We start from the raw sequence: 20,746 nt of genomic DNA on the forward strand, positions 1-20,746 counted from the left end.
GTTTTTTAAGGAACCTCCATATTGTTCTCCATGTGGCTGCTATAATATTTTTAACCCTTTGAATTTGCATGCCTCTAGGTTGGCAATGCTTCTACAGGTAGCCATCATATTCAATGACACCTGCTGGCATTCATGTAAATTAAGCGCCCAGGAGAAGCAAGGATCTAGGTGTTTAAATCCTGACAGTCTGTGGGGAGGAAACACACAGAGGAAGAAGCTCTGAGTCAAAGCTCTGAGTCGTGGGTAGAAGGGTGCGGCCGTCAGGGATGGTGCAGACTCCAGTCAACCTTTTCTCAGCAAAAGCAAAGGAGAACCGTGGCCACCTCCCCAGTCACTGCCCTGAGCACAGAGGTGTTCAGATGCATCCCCGTGGAGTTGTGAGGTGTGTCATCAAAGATAAAAGAGCCCCTCTGATGACATGTCCCAGATTTGGGGGCCGCTGGGCAGAACAAACTCAGCCTCAGAGAAGAGCGTGGTGGACGTGAGGACGTGAGAAAGGTAACAGCGCTGGATTTGGAGTCAGACCACTCTGTATGCAGACCCTCACTTTGCCGTTTAGCATCCGTGTGACCTCGGACAAGCTCCGTAACTTCTCCATGCTTCGACTTCCAAATCCGACGAATGGGGGTGATGGCAGTGGTTCCCTCACGGTTGTTGGAGAAATACGTTTGGAACAGAGCCCGGCCGCAGGTGAGTGACACACAGCACAGCCGCTATTAGCATTCGTGGCTCTTTCCATTTTCAGCCTCTCTGGGCCCCAGTTCCTTTAGCTCGGCATCCAGATGAAGTAAGGAGCCTGGAAACTCCTGGCAGGATTCCTGAGCTCTCTTCACCTTCCCCAGGCAGGTCACAAACCTGCCTGGGATCACTTTCAAGTACTGACCTCACTAATAATAAAAGTAATAGCAGCTAACGCAGACCGAGTCCTCATCAGGGTGGCCGGTACCACGAAAAGGTCCATATGTTAATCTCTCTGTCTGCTCACAGCAGTCGTCCCGAGGTTGGAAGCACTCGTAACCCCCTTTGAGCTGCGAGGAAATGGGGTCATAGGGATATTAAGATAGACCCATCATCCCCGGGCCAGTGGGAGGTGAAGCCAGGCATTGGGCAGGTTGGCTGCCTGAGGAGGCTCTTCACAGTTCAGACATCAGCCCTGAAACAAGGCGTAATTGGCTCGTGGGCAGGTGGGCAGCCTGAGACATGGACCAGAAAAGAAACCAGAATCCCATCAGTGGACCAAGGAAAGAAACAGGATCTGGTCCACCAGGGACCATTTTTGCCCACTAGTCCTGGCTCGAGCTTTCCCTGTATCTTAGTGATGAGAGCAAAGCAGAACTTCACTCTAACCAGAGAGAAAGAAAATCTACAGTGACCACATACTTACAGGTATCAGACTGATAGAGCCGTCGTTTTCATAGGTCAAAAGTGGTCAAATATGGCCAACTAATATCCCCAGCCTAATATCTGTACCTAAGATGTGTTAATAAATTCCTTGTGGTTCATTCCATCATTGAAATTCAGTTCTCCCCATCAAGTAGGTTTTTATCCTCTTAAATTCTAACATTAAATAAGCATGTTGAAGCATTTTCATTCCAAATCAAGACAGGATGAGGGGGCTTCCCTGGTGGCGCAGTGGTTAAGAATCCGCCTGCCAGTGCAGGGGACACGGGTTCGAGCCCTGGTCTGGGAAGATCCCACATGCCGCGGAGCAACTAAGCCCGTGCACCACAACGACTGAGCCTGCACTCTAGAGCCCATGAGCCACAACTACTGAGCTCGTGAGCCACAACTACTGAGCCCGCATGCCACAACTACTAAAGCCTGCACACCTAGAGCCCGTGCTCCACAAGAGAAGCCACCAAAACGAGAAGCCCGCGCACCACAACAAAGAGTAGCCCCTGCTCACCGCAACTAGAGAAAGCCTGTGTGCAGCAATGAAGACCCAACGCAACCAAAAAAAAAGAAACCTTAAAAAAAAAAAAAAGGATGAGTGAGGTAAGGAAGCCAAACCAGGACATTTGGGGTCCTACATGATCAGGAAATTAAGTTCTTGGTGCTGGTAAGCCCAAATTGAAGACAATTCCAGAAGGTTAACCCCCAAAATGCAGCACACCATTGCACAGGCTCCGAGCTCGGAGGATCAATCTCACAGAGGCGTGAAACAGCCTGCTCAACTTTACATGGGTCTCATGGTGCATTTGAGGCTCCCTTGGCAAACCAGGTCTTCAGCAAGCTCGCAATTCAGGAGTGGACGTGAGAGCTCCTCCAGCCCAAGCATCTCCAGGGACCAAGCATCCTCAAAGAAATGTGTGTTCGTGATTGGCCCTACCTGCATTACGTGCGGCATTGAGCATTTTTGGTGCAAATACACATACTATTAAACAGAAAATTAATGAATGATGAATATTTTTAAATTTCAACATTTTCTAGAAAACACTATACACCTCCTGCACTTCCAAAAATCTTGAACTCTTGGGGATTGATTGAAGTGAAAATAAAAGAAAGTACATCTTACTCTAAATGAGCTCGGGCAAGTGGGAGTGTGGGGCTGAGCGGGCGCAGGAAGAGAAGCCACTAATGAAGGTAAGAGGAGGAAGCTGAACAATGACTGATTTGCACCTGCGCCGACTCTGCCTAAAATAGGTGCCGTGTTGCTAAGTGCTCCACCCGGAGCAGCCGCGGAGAGAGGCAGGCAGGAAACCACGGTCTGCAAAAGAGATGAGTCGTCTTAGCAAAGGGACATACGGGATACTTCATTGGCAATAGGGTGGCTGGAAAGGAAATGAGTTGGAAAACAGAGTTTTCTGGACTGACTCTGATGTTACCATCTCAGAATTGGAAGACAAAGCAGAGGCTCTGACACTAACTAGCTTCTCGGAAAGGGCTAAGTAGTTTCACCACTCAGGCCTCTGTTTCTTCCCCGATGGAATGAGGTTGGCTCACAGCACATGTAAAATCAGGAAGGCGTTTCCCCAAGTCAAGTCTCTAATACAACAGAACCTCAGTGCCTGTTCACCCCTGAATGACACACTCAGTACGTGGCGATGAAGGCGAGTCCTGGCTGTGCCTGCTCTGACTGCAGGGCCGGCCCCTGCCCCCTGGGAGGGTCTGGGGTCCACACCTGTGGTCTAGGGCGAGGCAGCAGCATCACAGCTCCCTCCTTCATCCCGACGATCAGATGTCACAGTCCAAGCTTTCTTCCGGGGCCGGAAGGAGAGACCTGGGCAGGCATAACAAAGAAGACGCTCCTACAAGCCCAAACAGAACATCCGAGACACTGGAGTCTGCCTGGTGCCACCTCCAACTTATACAGAAACCGCAGGGGAGCATCTCTGAGGTGTTCTTCCCCTGCGACCTGGGCTCTTTCCATCCAAAGGCCGCCATGTTGGGTGATGCCTGGCCTTCCGGCCATCGGGGGCCTTCCTCACACCTCCCAGCTTCCCAACCCACCCACCCTTGAGGGCCCAGCTCAAATCCCATGTCTCCCATCGAGCTTTCTCTGGTCACCATCGTGGAATGCTAGAATGAGAAGGGACAGTAGAAAGCACTCCACTCACCTCTCCCATTTCACAAATCATACAAGCTGGCAGTGTTTGCTGTGTGTAGGATAACTCGTGGAACCATCAGAACCCCTAGGAGATCAGTACTAGTACTATCCCCGTGTACCAACGAGGAAATAAGGCTCAGAGAGATTAACTAAGTGGATTCAGCTAAGGCCGCACATCCAGGCCATCAAAGAGACACTATTCTAATCCAGAGAGTTCATTCCTGAATCTACACTCTTTCCCTGTCACCAACCAGACAAGCTATGGTTTAGAACCCAGGTCTCCAGACAACACCCCTTCCCGCCCCTCCCTGGCTTCATGTCCTCAGACCAAACTGATGCTTCTTTTTTAAACACCCACCTCCAGGATGGTACAACCACACTGCAGTTCATCTGTGCTGTCAGTGATGTCTATCTTATTGCTTTGCGTTGTTAAACACATTATGGCTGCCCACTGACTGTGTCGACCTCATCGCCTTATTTTTATTAGAAATCACCTTGAAGGCGAGGAAAGAGAGTCCCTCATAGTTCCATAGTTATAATGACTCTAGTTATAGACCAATATTGAGAACAGATAATCTGGCAAAGGATTCTTACTCCACTTCTGGCTATAAGGGCCGGCCCTGGAGATGTAGCTTGAATGGAGAAATATACAATTAAGAGAGCATTTCAGAGGTTAAGGAGGTTATTCTTTATAGAAGTGTTCCAGCCATGAGACAACACCGACAGACTTGGTGCATCATCATCTTGTAACTCCTAAAGGCCTTGGGAAGAAAGACTGCAACGGGGCAGCCAGAGGGCACCACCCACTGATGGAAGACTGCACAACCACCTATGAAACGGTCTTACTGAGTCTTCACCTAACTGTTCAAGCTTTCAGGGTTTCTCAGCCTCAGCCCTACGGACATTTTGGGTGGATAATTCTTTGTGGTGGGAGCTGTCCTGTGTATTTTAGGGTGGTGAGCGGCATCCCCAGTCTCTACCCACTAGATATCAGTAGGATCCCCCTCCAGTTGTGACAACAAAAATGTCTCTAGACATGGCCACATGTCCCTGTGTAGTAGTGACACACCCCACTGAGAACCTTCCCATCCAACCAGCAATTTGGAGGAAATGCAGGGGATAGAAGAACAGGTTAAACCCACCATGGAGGTGCAATCAACCAAATCCAAACTGAAGGAAACTCTGTAGAACAAACGACCCCATTTTCTCAACACATGAATTGCAAAAGGGAAAAACACGATGGTGGAGAAAACATACAGATTAAAAGAGGCTGAATTCCAACCTACAGATCTTATTTGGATTTTGATTCAAACAAAAACTGTCCAAAATGATAGTTGGAGACTACTGGAAATTTGAACACTGGATGTTTGGTGATATTAAGGGAACATTGGTAGCCTTTCAGGTGTGATAATGTCATTATTATTATTATATTAAAGTTTGTGCTTATATTTTAGAAATACATACTGAAATGCTTACAAATAAAATAACATCTTGGATTTGTTTAAAAAATATGAGATGGGATAAGTGGGAAGGAATATGGATGAAACAAGATTGGCCACAAATGGTTAATTACAGGAACTGAGTGATACCCAAAACCAGGTTCACTATACTGTCATATTCTTTTTCATATATTTGAAATTTTCTGTCAGAAATTTTTTTTTTTAATTAGGAGGATGTTTAACCATAAAAACCGCCCTGGAAAATCTGCCCTGAAGGCTGCCACACCTTGGTGCCAGCATCACATACACCTTGCCGAGAGTGGGTGTTGGATGGATGGTCAGGCTTCGTTTACTGATGCCTGACCTCTGATAGCCACTCAGGAAGGATTTCTAACACCCATTCCAGGGATGGACGTCCCAGGAAGAAAGCAGTGATTCACATGAGCAGATCGGGTCCATACACTTCAGCATGTGACCAGATGGAACCAAAAAGGGGATCCATACCGTGCTCCTTTACATCTATGCAAGGCAGCCATGGAAAAGACTTGGAAGAGGAGACCAGAAGACCCTCAGGCCGACCGTCCCAAGGGGGAAACAACCCTGGGGGGTTCTTCACGCCCACCCCCACTTAGGCCACACCTCTCGCCTTCAGGTGACTGCCCACTGGCTACCTGCTGTCTGACCTGCTGGGAAGCTCCCTGAAGGTGGGAGGTCCGTGCTTGTCCCATTTACCTCTTCACCTCAGGTAGTGGCCCAGGGTCGGAGCTCAGTGAGTGAATGAATGAATGAGGCCAGAGGGAAGCAAGCCACATAGAGAGAGCCCAGAAGCTTCACGCGGGTCCAGAGAAGGCTTCTGACTTCAAGAATAGGCCCGACGTGGGTGCCCAAGCCAAAGTTTAAAATATCAAACTATGATCAATGTTAATCTCTTCAGAAGCCTTACCCTGTGCCTAGATAATTATATTTAATTTATATGTTGCTATCATTCATACTTCAGAGTTTATTAATACCTTATAAAGCACAGTCAATGCCTATTTTAACTGAAAATTTCTTAGAAGAAAATGTCCCTTAATGGAGGCTCTCTCTCTCACTGCCTGCGGGAACGAGCCCGTCCACCCACCCCAATTTCACGAGCTGCTGTTCACCGGTGGCACCTACCATACTTACAGGCACGGAACAGGGGGGAGCTGGCCACGTCCAGCAACATCTGGGCAAACCCAAGCTTTGAACAAGGCTCGCAGGCACTCAAATTGCTGCCTTTAGCATCTATGGATGATGACCCAGGGATGGGAAGGCTCTGGGCTAGAAGTGTGAAGACGTGATGTGTGCTGGTTGGTCCACTAGCCACCTGTTGATGTCATGCTTCTCTGGGCAAAACAGTCATTCCAGCCCTTTCCAACTTTTAAAGTGCTATGACCCTAAGTTGCCTTCATTGATGCCTTATGCAGGTTGGGAATTTGGTCCTGGCTCAGCATCCATCCCACACTACAAGGACATGGGATCGTTTGTCTTTTAGGTGAGGGGCCACTGTCTGGGGCTCCCTTGTATGAGCAAGCTTAGGGAGCCCACTTTCACAGGGGTCTGGAGACCTGAGTTGCTGGAGACAAAGAAGGACCACACAGGAAGCTGCCGCTCAGACTGTTGTCACCAGGGCAGGAAGCCTCTGAGTCTGAGTGCACATGACCAAGGTGTAACTCCACTAGTCTGCCCACTGGAGATGGCAGATAAGGCAGGAGGAACGGAGTTAGGATTGGAAAACAAGAGTGCAGTGGCTTGGTCTTCACGAGAATCGGCACACGCGGCTTCCCCAGCACAGCTCTGGGAAGGGCTGTGAGTTGGTATCAGTGCATCTTGATGAACTTCTCCTCTTAGCACAGCCCTGGGGCAGCCACACCACACACTTAGGTACCACTTCGAGGACGACACCATGAAAGAAGTGACAGATTAGCAATTTTGTGGCACCAGCATAATACTATCGTTTGTATCACAGAGTCAGCAAAATCCAGCCTCCAATAACTCAGCTCACCATTCTCCACCAAGACTGGCCATCAATACGGGTTTATGTGCCTTGTACTAATCACCAAAGTCAGATAATACGCAAGGTTAATGGTTGCAGACAGTCTGGGGAAATATCCAAGATCTGATAAGGACACGCCCACATTATTGCAGATCTCTGCGTCTATGTCGCCACCAAGAACAAACGAAGGAGGGAAATCGATGTTTAAGGCAGTTGTAATACATCTCTCTGGGTAACATATAAATTGGCCCTTCATTGGCCCATTCACATCTCGGTTAATAAATAGTTCAGACACGGGCCACCCTGATAGTGAAGGAGGGTGACCATTGTCTGCCCGTCAGCCCCTGGAGATTTATGCTGCTTCAGCGCAAGGACCCGGCCAGGGCTTTCCAATTACCTCGCCCGTCTCTCAAAGGAAACAGAAGCAGTGGGCCCTCAGTTCTGATGAGGAGCTTAATATCCATATATATCAAGCCCTCAAAACTGGGAGCTGCACTGTCTTCTCCGAGCAAAGCACTTTTATTGAACGGTAACTAGACAAAGCCCAGCTTGGGGCTTCTTTGTCCCGGTATCGACCGTTGGGGTGAATGCAGGGCCCTCAAGCAGATTGCGTTTCCTCTGGTGTAGACTTGGTGACACTCGATAACATCCCCAGCAAGACCTGGAGAACTTTCTGTGGTTTTCAACATTTAATTACTGTGTTAAAGTTCCCCACCATCCTCGAGATGCTTCGGATCAACAGTGAGCTGGTTAATTTCAGCATGTTCGCCTTGAGGAAGACAGGACCAATTTGCAAACACACCTCTTTCGGTGCAATACACACGTGCAAAATCATCCCTGAACGACAGATTCGAGTCTTGGCAGTGTGTTTTTCTTCAAATTTAGTATGCCTTTCTGTGTCCCAGTATAATTACTACAATTTACCTTCCCAAACCAAACTAAAGCGTTCTGGCAACATCTTTAATTTGTAACTAAACTACTAAATGCAAATGTGGAATTGGCAGCTTGGCCGTGGTAGCGTTTGGGGGAATTTATCTCAACCGTGACAGTGAGAAAAGCACTCTCCCAGGACCGTGAGTTTTGACAGTCCCTCCGACGAATGAAAAATCACCCGGCACAGCTGCCTGGCTAAGGCTCCGGTTTATTTTTGGGGACTTCTGCTGCAGCACTGAGAGCCATGCTCTTGCAAGCAAGACGAGGGCGGCCGTCTTTCCTGCCGCCCAGAATGATCGCGGCCGTCTGCTGAGGAAGGCACAGTGGAAGGGAGCCATGGCCATTCAGCTCTGTATTTTACACAGCACAGAGACTCCGGAAAAAGGTGTCCTTCCTTTGGAAAGTGGAAAAGGGGCAGAAGGGTGAGTCAGGCGTCCCAAGACCTGGCTGTCCCGGCAGGAGTGATGTGATGCACACGCAGCCCTTGTTCTCTCTCTTTCCAGGGCGTTGGCTATGCGCCAGTCACTGTGCGAAGCCCGGGGCTTTGGCTGTCCATCCTTCCACGCGTTGACAGCACCCGGGGAGATGGAGCAGGTAGCATAGCCCGATGTGAGCCACATTCTAGCAAATCCCCAAGGGACAGTGAGGAAGGCAGAGATTAATACTGCCTGGTGATGAGGGAAGCAAGAGGACGGTGTAGGGGCTTCTCCAACAAGCCAGAGACACACTTAAGAAGCAGCCAGCTTCCCCAGACAGCAGGTGAGGGAAAGGCCCAGTGGCCTTGAAGCATGGCCCAGTGGGGCAGGTGGGAGGTCAAATCACAGACCCCAAGGACCACATCTTAACACCACCAAAACCGGCTCCATGGGGGGACCAGCCTCACATTGCAGTCAATGTACTTTAAAAAATTTTTTTATTTTATATTGGAGTATAGTCGATTTACAATGTTGTGTTAGTTTCTTCTGTACAGCAAAATGAATCAGTTATACGTATACATGTAGCCACTCTTTTTTAGATTCTATTCCCCTATAGGTCATTACAGAGTATTGAGCAGAGTTCCTTGTGCTATGCAGTAGGCCCTTGTTGGTTTTCCATTTTAAACATAGTGGTGTGTATATGTCAGTCCCAAGATTAGGAGTTTGGGAATCAACATACTTTTATCTATTAGAATACAAAGAACATCTTTAAGACGATATTCTGGCAGAGGTTTCCCAAGTCCCTGTTAAACACACCAGCCTCTACCGTCAAGAAATCCAGTGGTTACAGTTTTGCTTTCTCTCTGTGCACGTGGAGGAGATGGGCCAGCAGATGGGCGGGTACCTGGGAAGCAGGTTTAAGAGGGGAATCCATCTGCCTGCCTAGGTATCTTTGAAGCATAAAGAGACCACTTACCCGATGTGCCCTCTAGAGAGCAAGAGGAAGAAAGGAGATTGTATTTTCTCCTTTGTTATTGACCTGGATTCCCTTATTTATATGTCATTGTATAGGAATCACCCGTCAAACTTCCATTTGGGGATTTGGGGGCACCCCGGTCACACCTGCAAGGAGAGGGCACAGGTGCAGTTTGCTGATGGCACCACTTGCGAGCTGCACAGCAGCACTTAGCCCAGTCTGCTCTGGATATAATTTCTCCACCCCCGCCCCAACCCCCCAGAATTTCAAGCTCTCCTCCCCCTAAGCCACGCAATGCCGAGGTCTGGCTTACACCCCACAGTCACCGCTTCCATTCAATCTTTGCCGCCTCCAGAAAAATGGAAAGTTGAATTTTCCAGTGGAGCCAAAGGGTAATTACAACCTCATGAAGGAAGGCGCCACGGCTGCCCACAGGAGGTCCTTTGTAGCCAGAAGCAAGTCTCCCAGAGCATTTTTTCTGAGATTAATATTAAAAATGGCCCTCCTGCACAGAGGATGCACAGTCTCTCCCCGGGGCCCTCCTGAGCCACAGCCTGCACCCCGAGGGGGCGGTATTTCTGGCTACTTGTGATGCGTTTGCATCAGACCAGTCAGGAAACTAGACCAGTGATTCCCGAGCTTCCAGAAGAGAAGGAACCATCTGGACGTCTTGTTGAAACACAGAGCCTGAGCCCAGCCCACGCCCTAGTTTCTGATTCAGTAGGTCCGAGTGGGGCTAGAGAATCTGCGTTTCTAAGAAGTTCCCACGTGCTGCTGACACTGCTGGCCTGGGGACCCCACCTGGGGACCAGCGCCTCCAAGAAGCCATCTGTGTCTCAGAATTAGAGAAAAGGGGCAGGCTGGTGAAGGAGCAGAAACCCGTAACACGGGGGTGGTGGCTAAAGAGATGGAGGGGCCGCACCTTCAAACACTTGGAGACCTGCAAGTGGGGAAACAGGATGAAAGCTTTCTGGAGTGTGGCCGAGACCAATGGGTGGGAGCCACGGGAAGATGGGTCCTGCTTCATCTAAGGAAGCGTTTACTTAGAGGCTCAGCTGTTGACAGGCGCCTGGGTTCTCGGGAGGTAAACACAACCCACTGGAGATGTGCAACGGTCATTTGCAAACAGGATGAAGAATTTAAGTTAGGGGCTGGGAGGGGAAAGGGGAGGTTTGAGCTGGACGTCCTGGAAGATCTTTCCACCCCTGAGAGTCTGTGAGGTTACAATTCCCACACCGTCTCCTGACATGCTGATTTGTCCATCAAGCTCTTGGTCAGCCTCCAGTAACGGTCAGCTCCTAGCTCACCAGGCTCCATCCGTCCTTTCAGACCCAGGAGCCTGCCTGAAACTAGTCCTACTTTTAAATATTGACATTTGAGTTCTGAAATAATAGGATCGGAAGCAGTCATGAATCAGCCCCACTTTGGAAAGACGCTGCCGGATTTAGCTCTAATATGTCTTTAACTGGTGTCGTCCCTAAGGAAGAGAGATTTTTCAGAGTGCTTCAAGCAATAAGAAGCTTTCAAGAAACATCCCAGATTTTCATTCTTCAATTCCTTTCAGGTCTAATTTGTGTTAATTCAATTAAGGGCATGCAATTTGGCTGTCACAAAAATTAAATATAAAGAAAAACATATATTAGTGCAAAGTTTGAAGAGTTAGGTGTGTAGAAGCCAAGCAGTTCCCCCCAATTTGTCTTTTTTCCTATAGCAGGAACCCAGAAGGAAGGAAGGAAGGAAGGAAGAGAGAGGAGGGGGAGAGAGGGAGAGGAAAGAAAGAAAGAGAGAGAGAGAGAGAGAGAGAGAGAGAGAAAGAAAGGAAGGAAGGAAGGAAAGAAGAAAGAAAGAGAGGAAGGAAGGAAGGGAGAGAGGCGGGTGGAGAGAGAGGGAGAAAGAAAGAAAGAAAGAAAGAAAGAAAGGAAGGAAGGAAGGAAGGAAGGAAGGAAGGAAGGAAGGAAGGAAGGTGGAGAGAGAGGGAGAGTAAAGACAGAAAGAAAGAAAGAAAGAAGAAAGAAAGGAGGAAAGAAAGGAGGAAAGAAAAGAAAGAAAAAGAGGAGGAAAGAAAGAAAGAAAGAAAAAGAAAGGAAGGAAGGAAGAGAGGGAGGAAGGGAGGGAGGAAGGAAGGAAGGAAGGAGAGGAGAAGGAAGGGACGGAGGGAGGATGTTACACATATGATCTTCTTTTGACTTTATTGCTCTACAAAGGCTCCTTAACCACAAACATGCTACGAGTGCAAACAGACAGGCCTGCAGGGACAGTCCGTGCCCCCAGCTCCTATTTAACACCTTTAGTCTCTCCTCTCTCCGCATCCTGGGCTCCAGCTGGTACGACAGCACCAAGGACAAGGACAACCCTTCTGTGAGGGACCACACTATGTTCAATAGCCGGGTCAGTGGGTGCCTGGGTTGCGCCATCACTGAACGCATCCCCTGTGGGGCCGAAACAAGGACCCCCCCGACGCCATCACACTCCCGCTGTCCTGCTCTGGTGTGACACACCTCCGGTAAACACCAGTGCCACCAGAGCAGAACGGCCCATGGGACAGCTCCTCGAGAGACTGTCTGTGCTGGTAAACTGCCTTCTGTAAATGCCAGGCGCTCCCTGTGTCCCCGTCTGGTGCAGACACCCCTCCAACCAGGCAGCATGAGGATGCCCGGCGCCAAGAGAATGCCTGGCACATGGTAGGGCTCCGTCGGCTTGAACTGCTAAATGTGCTACTTCACTGAATTCCTGCAGGAGTGCCCTGACGGCCATCAGGGGCCCATCTCCCTGATGAGAAGACCAAGTCTCACAGAACTTAGGTGGCGTGTCCAAGGATGTGCCACAAGGAACCAGCAGAGACGGTTCCAACATCAGCTCTGGCCCCAGAGCCATTGTTAAGGGTTGGCTCAGAAACAGAGGCTTCTGAGCAGAGCTGGGCCCTGAGACTTTGTGGATGGAGACGGGCCAGGAGGCAGAGAGAAGGCCCTCCTGGGGAAGGCAGGCCACGACACTGAGTGCTCCCACGACCCGGGGGCAGAGAGGCAACTTCCGGAAGCTCACAACGCCCACGGTCCACCATGCTAGGCCACGGGTTTGGCCACCAGAGTGGAGAACCCCAGCAGATGCCTGAGAGAGGAGGTCCCAGAGGGGCAACGCTCCCAGTGGCCACACAGAAGCAGGCAGACCCGGAAAGCCACTGAAGCAGCTCCCAAAAAAGGCACTGAAGGCTCGGATGGGGTAAGTCAAACCTGGGACAACTCTTTTCTTAATCAAGAAAACCTGGTGGCAGATGAAATAAAATCAGTGGGCAAATCAGCAGCCATGCTCTCTGGTGCTAACAGAACTCTGCTATCCTGTAAAAACTGAGTCACCCTAACACAGAGTGACCTCAATGGCCTGGCCCAGCCGCCCCAGGGGAGAGTCTAGGGGTGGACGTCCCTCCCCCGCCCTTTCTGCTGCCAGCCTCGCAGCCCCTGGCCGCCCACGTGCCCGTAGTTCTCATGAATCTCCTTCCCCCAAGTCTCCACCTTATGGCGGATCATAAGCTCCTGTCTGGGAGAGTGAATACGTCCTCCTCATGTCATCAAGGTCCCAGCTGAGTGCTCACCGATGGCTAAGTCATCATCTCTGAGCTTGATTCACCTCTCGGCGTCCATCCCTCCTCAGGCCCCGGCTCCTCCCTCAAGGCAGCAGGGCCTCTGAGAGCCACCAAGGCTGATTTAAAACAGGACGCTTCAGAATGCACCTCTTCCCCATTTATCTCTCGGGCAGAGGGCGTAGAAAGAATGAAAATTAAATTCAAAAAGCCATTTTCCGATGATAGTGCATTTACTAATTTCAACACAAAGAAGTCAGGAAATGCAGAAGTTAAGCGTCTCATCCTCATTATCTCACCCACATCCCAGGTAGCGCCTATTAAGCCATCATTTAAAATAGTTTAACTTGTAATAAGAAATACCCTGAGCCATGAGAACGAGCCCGCCTGCTTCACTGCCTAACTCCACTGTCCGCCGAGGCTCCAAGTCACCGCGTGATTATGTATTTCTGTTTAGAGTCTGAAAATAACGCCTTTTGTAAGGATGTCCGTGGGGCTTGGGGAGGAGTTGATATCGAAATGAATACCCAACCTGTTAAAAATGTAAACTCTGAAACCAGATTATTAGGAGATGAGTATTCATTACACAAAGAGAATGAGTGTGGTTCCTTTTGTAGATGATAACATTCCTAGAGTTGATTTAAATTACAACGGGATTTACGAAAGGAAGGAAAGTTTAACGCAGTCACGTCGCAGGTAAGTATCCCCAAGCACACAGCGGGTCCTCAAAAACATGTCATGAGGTTCGGAAACACTACGATAGGAAAGTGACAGGACGCGGCTGGTGCCACCTCGGCCTGTGTGTCCCTCAGGCCGCCACACACCTGCCGACCAGGAACCCCTGCCCTCTCCCTGGTTGGAGGCCCTGTGAACACTCCTGAATCCCTTTCCCCGCTGGATCCAAAAACAGAAGAGAAATGCTGAGTGACAATATATGTGGTCCGTTCCTCCCAAATTGGGATCCTTGAAAAGTTGGGGGTTTCCCCCCAAGAATTCAATGAATAAGCTTCCCTATCACGTATCGGCTGACCATGCCAATGGCCCGCAGCACCATGAAAAGGCAGGCGGTATCTGACGGGTAGTAGCTCAGGAACAAATAGCCCGTTAGCCCCCTTGGACTGTGCTCTGCGGGCTGTGCTTGGACCTTCCGCTCAGCCAGACGCCACCCGCCAGCAGCAGGGCCCCGAGGAGGGGAGGACACGCTCCCCTGAGACACAGGCCACCTCTCGGGGGTCCGAGCAGAGTCCCAACATGACAAACAGCAGTAATAGGCCCACCCGGGGCCTTATGGGGGTGGGGGTCACAGGAGCTGCCAGGCTGGGCACCTGGGGGAGGAACAGCAAGGCCTTTGGAAGCCACCGTGAGCAGACCTCAGCTTTGTCTGCGGCGAGCTGGCCCTGAGCTGCTGCCGGGAGGGGGGAAGCCGGCCTGTGTGGAGGGAGCCCCTGCATCCCTTCCCCCGCAGCTCTGGGTGCCGAGAGGGAGGCAGCTCCATGCCTCCACCCCCCGTCTCACGTCTGGATGGAGCAGAGCATCTCCCCAAGTTCACTCTCCCGGACCTGAGCGGCGATGAGCAAGGCCTCGGCCTCAGGAGCTGCCCCACCCAGGCTCTAAACGGGCAGCCAGTGATGCCAGGGGCTGGCCGGTCCTCAGGTGGCCCTCAGAGCCTGCACAGCCTTCCACATCCCCCTGGAGCCTCCCTGCCTCCAGAGGGGACAGAAGTCATCCCTTCCTTCTCTAAACCCTTCTTGCATTACCCCCTCTCAGCCAAATCCTAAACTCCCGGAGTGGAGCAGGTTTACCCCTTCTTCATGGCCCCCCAGTGCTTCCCACAGAAACACCCACTAGAATGGGCCACTGGTCAGCACACCAGGCACGTCCACTGATGGGGGGAGGGCAGCTGTCTGTCCACGTACAAAGCTTAGAGAAGGGAGGGGCCACCCCCTAACCATCATGGGCTTCGTGGGGTCAAGAACCACGCAGAGGCATCTGAGACAGTAGGAGGCTGGTCAGAGCCTTGCTGTCCCATGTCTGGGGTGGTGGCCACCGGCCCCACCCGGCTCCGAGTGCGTGTGATGAGGCCAGTCCAAACAGGGATGGGCCGCACGGGTAGAGCACACCAGGTCTCCAGGACTTAACGTGGGGAAAGAACATAGCACATCTCACTAGTGGCTTTCATGGCAGGGGGGCCAGTCCTGCAGAACCGCTTTTTTGCTTTCCTTAGCAAAGAACAGGCGCTTCAGGTGAGGCTGGGTAGAGAACACTCTGCACAGCTGGATCTGTGACCTGAAGGAGAGCAGGAGAAGGACCTCCACAGAGACAGATGACTTCCTTGTTATGGGGCAGGGATGTGATGTGAAACGATGTGAAGTGGAGTGAAATGAGGTGATGTGAAGTGAGGTGAAATGAGGTGATGTGAAGTGAGGTGATGTGATACAGCACACGCGCGATGAGAACTAAAGAATCAGAGGTGGATCTTAAGTCTTGCAATTTCCTAAAGCTGATCCATTACTAATTAGTTGCTACATTTATTGCTCAATCTAGGTGCCCTCCTAGGCGCTTTTCTTGCAGTATCTCACTTAATTCTCCTGCAACACCACCAGATGGGTAATATTATCCCCTCCTAACTAATGAGGAGCCTGAGGCTAACAAGTTATGGAATTCGCCCAGCGTCCCTCGGGTGATGGCGATGGCTTCTAGCCTCCCCGGCTCCCCAAGGATAAGTGTTCCCCCTCCCAGTAGCGAGTGCCCACCCCGCTGAGGGGCCACCCAAGCTGAATCAGGATTCACCGCTGTAACCTCGCAGCAGGCCAAGGTGCTCCAAGCCAAATGTTACAAGAAGCACGTAAGATATTAAAGATCTCTGAGAATTTAAATATTTTAGATGTTCTATAGTAACATTTGATTGACCCCCCAAAAACCACAAAGTGTGCGGCATGAGCGTTTAGAAAGGATGTTTCAAGTTTTTAGAAAAAAAGTCTAGGTTTGAAATAAACATTATATAGCACTTAAATCTCCACACATCTAAACAAAAGCAAAGACATGAAATAGTTTTGCACGTAAGCATTCAAGTCATGCTGACGTGGGCACAGGAAGGCAAGGTCTGAAGCAGGCGGAGGCTTCATTAGGACCCGAGGCTCTCCTTGGCGTTCATCAGTTCAGGCTGGCATAGATCAGCTACCCTGGATGACAGCGTGGATCAAATGGAATCCATCACTCTCCCCACACCACTACGCATTCCAGCCGGTTTCCACGTCTGTGCCTCAAACTCTACCTGACAAGGTTTAAAAGCAACCCGAGAGCATCGCTAGTAACAATCACCTCTTCTGTTTCCAGGTGCAGCCGGGTGTACAGAAGAGCTGGCCTGGATCAGCCTGTGACCCTGTGTCTCAGCAGCTGGCTGTCCGTTTACCTGGTACCTCTGGGGCTTGCACTGCCTGCGATGTCCCCAGGGTGTATGTCCCCAGGTGCGAAGGGTGCCCAGACCTGTCACACGGGGCCCGGCCAGCCTGGTTCTCTGCGGCTGCGCTTACAGACGCCCGTCACCCAGGCCCGCCTGCAGCTCCTGGCTGTGACACGTGGTGGCCCCGTGTGTGAAGCCGGCCCCCTGTTCCCAGCGTGGAGTCACATGTTCCCTCCTGAGAGCGGCCCCAGGAGCCTTCCCCACGGTCACCATTCTGCTGGCTTGTCTCGAGCCCACTCTGGTCCCTCACGGGTGACCCCCCCAGAATAATGCTGTGAAAGGTCAGGGCAGGGAGCACGAGCCAGGGAAAAACAGCACTAACGCACCCACGGGATGGGAGGAGAGGCGGCCAGGGAAGCGGGGACAGAACGAAATGTGTCACCAGCATGTGCTTCACTTCTGATGTTCAGCACGAATCTTCTCTGCTCACGTGTTATTATAACACACTGTTTTGCTCAAACTCTGGAAAAGTGATGGGTCCAAAAAATCCATCTTCTCTGAAAATTAAGGAAATCCCTCGTTTGCTAACGGTGCTCCCTTTCCAGTGAGTGACACCAAGCGTCTCTGTGGGAGCCTCTCCGTCTGGGAGGCCTGGGTGGCGGCAGCTGCGGGCGGCAGGAATGAGAATTAGCCTGTGAAGACGCTCTGGAGATTCCCAGGCACCTTCGTGGTGTTGACCCCTCTGCTTGTGTGGGCCCTTGGAGGGACGCTGCCCCACCGCTGCGCTGCTCCACCGCTTCCCTGACGTTTGCCCCTGCGCTGCTAAGTGCCCTGCATCTCCGCCTCAAACCTCAGGGATGTAGGACCAAGCAGGTGGTGTGATGCTCTGCCTGCAGCCCCGGAACCTCCCTGCCTCTGTGCAAGTAAGGAGGTTGGGCCAGGGGAGCTCGTCCCAGCCTTCGCTCCCATCAGCTGCCCTTTCACGGGCCTCCTCTCTCCACGCAGCTTCATCAGGAGCAGTCTCTCCAAACATCGGCAGATTCTCCCTTCAGCTGAATTCAGTGAACTCTTTAATTCATTAATGGTTTCATTTTAAAGACAGTTCTTCATTCCTAGAAGTTCAGCTTGGTTCTTCTTCACATCTTCCTGTCTTCGTGGTGTCTTGCTATTGAGGGAATAAAATTTATATTTTAAGGCAGGACAAGAAAATTCAAGTATAAAGTTCTCTCTCTGTCCGTTTGGGCTTCTTCTCCATTCAGTGTGCGGTGCGCATCTGCCTTGGGCATCAGCCAGAGCTCCTCAAAGTTGGGCGTGCCTGCTCGACCATAAAGATCTGGGTTTTTTCCCTTTCTTCTGACCCTGGCAATGGAACTTCTTAGAAGATTAGCATATTTCCCAGCTCTGTAGGGGGCTGTAATGACTTACTGCTTGCTTTGTACATGCTCTCCTGGCCTATATACCTTTGGTGAATTTTATGTGACATGTCAGTGTGTCGTTTTCAAGTCTGATCCTTTGTCTCAAAAATGTATATGACTGTGCCTTTGACTTCTAATAGGCTGGACTGTTCTCAGAGCTTCTGAGAGACTGTCTCCCGGGTTATAATCCTCAGGTTGGCAGAAATAAAATTCTCTATTTCTCCTCTAGATTGACTTATTGGTTAATTTTTCATCGACACTATTTCCCTACACTTCACCTCCTTCTTGTTGAGTGTTTTATAGTCTTATTTATCACGTCTCTCGGTTCTCTTGTGTGAAGCTCCTGCGCCCTCCATTCGTGGTGAGCTGGTTCCTTTCAGGGTTGGTGATTTGGGATTTCAGCACGTCTTCAGCAGGACTCTATCTATGGAACACCCATAATGCTGAGAAGCTCCAGGTTTGCACCCACAGTGCTCGGAGATGGATGCCATGCTCCCAGGATGACGCTGTTGATTTCTCAACCTAGGGGCACCCAGGCTATGCTGACAGCATGGATTAAACCAGCATGGGAGCAGAAACAGGGCTATGATTCTCTTTTTTTAATATTTATTTATTTTCCTTATTTTCTTTTTTTTTGGGGGGCTGCTTCAGGTCTTAGTTGTGGCACACGGGATCTTTGTTGAGGCATACGGGGTTTATTCGTTATGGCGTGCAGTCTGCTTGGGCTTCTCTCTAGTTGTGGTGTGAGGTCTTCTCTCTCCAATTGTGGCGTGTAGGCTCCAGAGCGCATGGGCTCTGTAGTTTGTGGCACGTGGGCTCTCTCATTGAGGCACGCGAGCTCAGTAGTTGTGGCGTGCGGGCTTAGTTGCCCCGTGGCATGTGGGATCTTAGTTCCCTGACCAGGGATCGAACCCGTGTCCCCTGCGTTGGAAGGTGGATTCTTTACTGCTGGACCACCACGGAAGTCCCAGGGCTACGAGTCTCTTGACGTTCTCTCCACCAATGGTCCAGGGTCCTTCCCGGCTGGTACGGGTGGGGGGATGGTTTCTAGAATACACTTCTACCAAGAATGCAAGCTCTTGGCAAGGATCCTGGTTTCAGGTGTGCAGGAGAAGTAACACCACATTCAATATTGCCTTTTCCTCAGGCCAGTCATCTGTTTAGCTTGGAGGCATTAAAGTGCAGGTCTCTGGATCACTGGGTCCATGAGACCAGCAATGTCAGCCTCACCCCCTGCCTCCTAGGGCTGCCAATGTGCCACTTATTCACAGACCACTCCGATCTCCAGCTTCTTCTTTGAGTCTGAGCCCTTGGGGATTTCTCTTACTTTCTTTTGGATTTAACTATGCATTTAAAATGTCAATTATATTTTATGCACCATTTCTGTGTGTTTTGTAAGAGGATAGTTTTCAGGTCATCTAACCCATTACATGGTCTGATGCAGAGGTTCTCAACTATAAGATCCTTTCAGGTTTTCCAGTCTATGGTTTTCTTTTTAAGAGTTTTATTAAGATACAAGTCACATACTATATAATTCTTCCATTTAAATTGTACAATTCAATAGTTTTTAATGTATTCACATATGTGCAACTCTTAACAGAGTCAATTTTTGAGTATTTTCATCACCATCTGCCCCTCCTCGCCAAGCCCAAAGCAATCACTAGTCTATTTTCTGTCTCTCTAGATTACCCCATTCTGGAAATTTCATATAAGTAGAACTATGTATGTGGTCTTTCACGACTGGCTTCTTTCACTTAGAATTTGTTCATGGTCTATCGACATTGTAGAGTGTACCAGGGCTTCATGCTTTTTCGTGGCCATGTAATATTCCACTGTAGGGACAGACCACTTTTTTTATCCATTCAACAGTTGATAGAGACTTGGATTGTTCTCACCTTTTGGTGATTATGAATAATGCACATCTTTTTGTGTGGACAAATGGTTTCATTTCTCTTGGGTGTATAACTAGGAGCAGAATTTCTGGGCCATACAGTAACTCTAGGTTTAATCATTTGAGGAACTGCTGGACTGTTTGGTTCTGTGTGTTTTTAATCTACTTCTATCTACGTCTTATGGAAAACAAAAAACTATATGTGGAATTTGCTTAATTTTTCTCATTGTAAATCATTATCACCGAATTTTTAGAAGACTGGCAAGTCACCATCACCCTGATACAAAAACCAGACAAAGATTCTACAAAAAAAGAAAATTACAGACCAATATCACTGATGAATATAGATGCAAAAATCCTCAACAAAATACTAGCAAACAGAATCCAACAACACATTAAAAGGATCATACACCATGATCAAGCGGGATTTATCCCAGGGATGCAAGGATTCTTCAATATATGCAAATCAATCAATGTGATACACCATATTAACAAACTGAAGAATAAAAACTATATGATCATCTCTGTAGATGCAGAAAAAGCTTTTGACAAAATTCAACACCAATTTATGATAAAAACTCTCCAGAAAGTGGGCATAGAGGGAACCTACCTCAACATAATAAAGGCCATATATGACAAACCCACAGCAAACATCATTCTCAATGGTGAAAAACTGAAAGCATTTCCTCTAAGATCAGGAACAAGACAAGGATGTCCACTCCCACCACTATTATTCAACATAGTTTTGGAAGTCCTAACCATAGCAATCAGAGAAGAAAAAGAAGTACAAATTGGAAAAGAAGAAGTAAAACTGTCACTGTTTGCAGATGACATGATACTATACATAGATAATCCTAAAGATGCCACCAGAAAACTACTAGAGCTAATCAATGAATTTGGTAAAGTTGCAGGATACAAAATTAATGCACAAAAATCTCTTGCATTCCTATACACTAACAACAAAAGATCAGAAAGAGAAATTAAGGAAACAATTCCATTCACCACTGCAACGAAAAGAATAAAATACCTAGGAATAAAACTATCTAAGGAGGTAAAAGACCTGTACTCAGAAAACTATGACACTGATGAAAGAAATCAAAGATGACACAAACAGATGGAGAGATATACCATG

This window comes from Eubalaena glacialis, chromosome 16 (genome assembly GCF_028564815.1).
Source record: "Eubalaena glacialis isolate mEubGla1 chromosome 16, mEubGla1.1.hap2.+ XY, whole genome shotgun sequence".
NCBI classification, from domain to species: domain Eukaryota; kingdom Metazoa; phylum Chordata; class Mammalia; order Artiodactyla; family Balaenidae; genus Eubalaena; species Eubalaena glacialis.